Source organism: Scardinius erythrophthalmus (genome assembly GCF_964197995.2).
Source record: "Scardinius erythrophthalmus genome assembly, chromosome: 24".
Lineage (NCBI taxonomy): Eukaryota > Metazoa > Chordata > Actinopteri > Cypriniformes > Leuciscidae > Scardinius > Scardinius erythrophthalmus.
This window is the reverse complement of record NC_138244.1, coordinates 28,832,862-28,838,205: the sequence shown is the minus strand read 5'-3', so window position 1 is coordinate 28,838,205 and position 5,344 is coordinate 28,832,862. Positions and strand designations below refer to the sequence as shown.

General features: G+C 41.7%; 1 gene segment (V, D, J or C); it reads right to left on the bottom strand.

The window, feature by feature from the left end:
* Positions 1 to 222: 222 nt before the first annotated feature.
* On the bottom strand, positions 223 to 2,058 carry LOC308684642 (immunoglobulin lambda constant 7-like). The segment is given in 2 exons: positions 1,968 to 2,058; positions 223 to 539 (listed from the first exon to the last, which is right to left on the bottom strand).
* Positions 2,059 to 5,344: the final 3,286 nt, after the last annotated feature.

The window sequence follows — 5,344 nt, the reverse complement described above, 5'->3', positions numbered from 1 at the left end:
ATCTTCATCTGTTAGTTGAATGATGTTGTCAGACACAAAGTGAACTTGTTGAGAAGCTTTATTGAATGTTGCAGCAAACACAGCAGATTGAAAGATCACACACACACACACACACTCAGTTTCAGTATTGAGTTGTAAATCACTCCAGCTGCAGCACTAGACTCATGTGAATCCTGCCTGACACAGGACACTCAGATACGGCTCATCTTCAGGAGAGAAACATCAGCACTCAGAGCTCTTGTGGAACGAGACCTCATGAGGAGCTCCATCATGTGTTACTCTGCAGACGTACAGCTCTCCCTCTTCCCAGCGTGCTTTGCTGAGGGTCAGGACGCTACTGCGGCTGTAGCGGCCGTCCTGCTGGCTCTCTGCGCTGGTCAGAACCCCCTCGGTGACCTCTGACCCGTCCAGTGTCCAGCTCACCAGCGCCCCCTGTGGAGAGTAAGAGCTGAGCAGGCAGAGCAGTGCGGCTGAGTCTCCAGAGATCTGCAGAGAAGAGGGCGGCAGCAGAGACACTGAGGGCTTCACTGTGGGACCAGCTGCAGGAGACAAACACAACACATTCACACACACACACACACACACACACAACACACACACATTTAATGCTGGTCTAGTTTTAGATTAAAGAATTATAAAACAATATCAGTAACAATTTATTTAAAGCTTTTATACATATTGCATTATAAAAGTACTTTAATACACTAATTATGCACTGCTATATACATTAAAATGCATGTATGATCTAATCAATAAGTGTAACAGCAGTTATAACACATATTATCTATTATCAGGCCGATCTGACTGCTTTAATTCCAGCAATTATTCACTCTGGACATAAATATCTTAAATTTTGAGATATTCACCTGAACTGAAAATGTAACTCAATTTCAAACAGAGTTAAAACACAATTGAATCACACAGAATGAACAAAACACTGAATTATAAGCACAACATGAGCAAAAGAGATTCAGTATCATTGACTGAACTACAGAAAGGAGCAACATTTACATTCTGATGACAAATCTCTTTTTTCAATGTATGATTTCTACAATAAAAGATGAACTAAAAATGAACTCAGTGTAGAAATAAATGAAGGAAAAACAAACCTGTAATAAACTGAATAAACTCATAGTGAGACTCAGTGTGGAAATATGTTTAGAATTTTATTTCATTTATACATATATATATTTCTTTTTTGAAAGGAATAATGCTATTCTTATAATAATATCATTGTTTCAGATTAAATAATTATACAAAAATATCAGTAACACTTTAAAGCCTTTATACATATTGCATTATAAAAATTATTTTTAATGCATTAATTATATATTGTTTTACACATTATAATGCATGTATAATCTCATCAATAATTGTAACCAAGGTTTTAACACATTATAATATTATCTATTCATTGTTACACCTCCAAAACATTATAATAAATTAAAACTCATGACAATAAACAATTATAGACGTAACAAGGAATTTGCAAATATTATAAAACATTTTAACTTTGGTTACAGTTATTTATGAAAACATTTATGACATTATAACATACGCTATTGATACCTTTATAATGCATTATACATAAAGGCTTCAAGTAAAGTTTCACCACAATATCTAATAATCATTATTATTAATAAATGTTGTTCTTGTTTCCACTGTAAAACACTTTCTGAAATCTAAATTGTATTTTTTTATTAGGTGATTAAATAGACAGACTTACCGATCACCAGTTTAGTTCCTCCACCGAAAGTCCACCACAGTGATACAATCTAATGAAACGCTCGTACAAAAACCTCTATTCCACTCGAGTGAACACACACTCCAGCAGAGAGAGAGAAACAACACTTCAACACACTGATATTAGAAGATCCTCAGCTCTTCTCAACACTCACTCATTCAGATTTGACTAAATGCTTTCTGATATAACACTGTTTAAAGAAATATATTTGATGAGCTGTGACCTCTGAGGTGACCTTTGACCTCTTTGATCATGGATGATGTTGTGGAGTTTCTCATAATGATGCTTCTGTTCTTCATATGCAGATCAATCATCATGATTCACAGAAAAACCTGCAGCTCCAGACTTCAATCTTCAGTGAAAATCTCTTCAAATAATGAGTTTATTGAATATTAGAGCCAAAGTCAATAGAAAGTGTCAACAATGAAAATATAAAAGGTATTTTGCATGTTCTACACAGTCAAGCATGTTTTCATATTCAAGGTCTGTTCTAAAAGTATCTGGACTGGTTATGAATCTCCACACAAGATCATGAAACGTGAACAAGCTCTAATATGTCTCCATCTTTAACAGCCTGTTTCTTCTCCATTTGATGATTTCAGACACACATGAGGCTTCATGATAGATGGAGTGACACCATGAACTCTGATTAGAGATTCACAATCAGTCCTGATACTTTCTGAACAGACTCATGATTCATGATCTTACTTTAGTGATGGCGGTTCATCTAGTGGAAGTGTAGCAGTGATGATGGTCACATGACTGAATATGGACACAGAGATGGACGTTCATCTGCACATCCTCAGTGTCTCAGGAGTCACAATAAAAATACTAAATAAAGTCATGATTCTGTAACTCTAGTGTATATTAGTTTGTTATCAGCACAAGCTGTTGTAAATCCTGCCCACTTCTTTGCATTGTCAGCACATGCTTCAGTGCTCTGAGAGTGTTTATAGTGCTGTGAGTTTAACACTTCATGACTGAGAGCAGAACAGAACACACTCTTCATCATCACACAAGACTAAACTACAGCAATGAACACAATCAACATCTTCATCTGGACCATTGCACTGTTTGCTCAAGGTTTGTGTAATACAGTTTTTACAATAATTATTAATTCTCTTAAAATGTGAAATATACATTTTCATTTTTTTTCCTGTTTTCTTTCAGAGTGTAGAGGACAGTATACTGTAACTCAGAGTCCATCAATACCAGCAGTTCAACCAGGAGAAGAAGTCAGAATAAACTGTAAAACCAGCAGTAATGTGTACGTGTTGAGAGGTTTTCATTTATTACACTGGTACTCACAGAAACCTGGAGAAGCTCATAAACTCCTCATATATGGAGCAACATGGCGTAATACTGGAACTCCATCTAGATTCAGTGGCAGTGGATCTGGCAGTGATTTTACTCTGACCATTAGTGGAGTCCAGACTGAAGATACAGGAGATTATTACTGTCAGAGTGCACACTGGCCGGGCAGCACTAGATGGGTGTACACACAGTGATAAAGAGTCGTACAAAAACCTCTGTGAGTCAGACGTCACAGTGACTGCACTGATACAGCTGAGAGAAACTGCAGCTGCTGATGGAGGATCACAAACTACACAATATCAATGTTTAGTTCAAAGTTTCTAAAGATGTTAAAGGTAAATATGATATAAGATTTTCTTTATGCTAAAATACATTAACCCAGTTCGCAGTGATGTAGTGGTGCCTGGAGAAGTGGGTATACTCTTAATTTATGCCCCCAATATATTTAAGCGTCCCAGCAAAGGATGAACGCTCTGTGTTATAAACAGTGACATGTAAGACTAGTGTTGCATATTAGTTCCCTTTCAAGGGAACTCGCGTTGCGTCGAGATTGACGCTATGGGGAACGCTTTGCGTGATGACGTCTTGAAGCACATGTAAAATCAGTCCAATGGTGTGGCGGAACGTCAGAGGCGGGTGACGTCACGTACCAGGAAGCTATAAAAGCCGGCCCGAAACAGAAAACGAAAGCTTTCTGAGTCTTCAGTTGCGCTCTGTGTGAAATCTGTCTGTATATTTGGTGTTGTCTGTCTATATCATATATATATATATTCAGTATGGCGAGCGAGCAGCAGTTTAGAGTGTGTGTCCATCCCTGCCCGCGTTATTTAACGGGAGGTGACACACACACTCTTTGTGTTGTTTGTTTGGGAGAGGAGCATGCCCAGTCAGCACTCGAGGGTGGTGACTGTGTGCATTGCTGTGCGCTTCCATTGCGTACGCTCCGATCCCGCTTGGCTCGGTTCAATCCCGACCACGCTCCCCAGGGCTCGGGTCCCGCCGCTGCCGAGGCACGGCGTCGATCTCAGACCTGGGGTTCACAGATGGATTTATCAGTGGATGTTGAGACGGGCTCTGCCTTATCTCAGCATCCGTCTGATAGATCCAGTGCCTCTTATCAGGGTGTGGAAGCACGCGCTGCGGTTTCTTCCCCCCCGATGGAGGTACCAGTACTGCAACTATCCAGCTCTGAGGAGTTGGATGTTGTGAGTATTGTAGCTGAGTCTGAGGATTCGCCACCTCAGTCTCATGCGTTTGAGGAACTGCTCGATGTCATTACTAGAGCGGTTGACAGACTGTCTATTGAGTGGCCAGAAGATAGGCAGGACGTTCATTCGAAAAGTAAGCTCGACGAACGCTTCCTGCCATCTCGTGCGCAGCCCCAGCGCAGGAGCCTGCCGTTTTTCCCCGATCTCCACACCGAGGTGTCGAGATCGTGGGCGAAACCAGTGTCATATCGAGTGTATACTGCACAAACATCACACTATTCATCCATTCACAATTATAAAGAGCATGGTTATGGGGAGATGCCGAAGGTGGAAGAGACGCTCGCGAGCTATCTCTCTCCAGCAACGGCATCTTCTCTGAAGGCTCCTGCACTTCCATCCAAGCCAGTAAAAGTTACTTCTTCCCTGGTTCATAAAGCTTATGCCGCCGCCGGTCAAGCTGCAGCGTGTTTACATACAATGTCCATAATGCAGGCTTACCAGGCTGAGTTATTGGGTGATTTTGAGGAGGGCGGGGGTATTAGTGCTGATACGGTGTCTGAACTGCGTAGAGCCACGGATTTGTCTCTCAGGGCCACCAAGGAGACGGCTAAATCCATCGGCCGCTCTATGGCAGCCCTGGTGGCCACTGAGAGGCATCTGTGGCTCAACTTAAGTGACATAAAGGACAAAGAAAAACATGTTCTTTTAGATGCACCAGTATCCACGCAAGGGTTATTTGGAGACGCAGTTAATAGTGCTGTAGCGAAGTCACAAGAAGCTTCAAAACAGGCTGCTGCACTTCAGAAACTTCTCCCCCGCCGTTCTTTCTATGAGGCTGCTGAGCGGGAGCAGCCTCACTCATCTAAAAAGAGCGCTGAGCACCGCGCCACTCAGAAACAGAGCGTTTCCTCCCGTGCTCCCCCACAAAAATCTCGGGGACACGGAGGGCGCTCTCAAACCCAGCAGTCTTCGATGGGTAAAACGGATCTGCGGACCGTTATTACCGCCAAGAAGGCTGCTGGGAAAAAGTCCTGATGTCTGAGGGCTCAGGACAAATGAGGGTAGTCCCCCCGAAGCA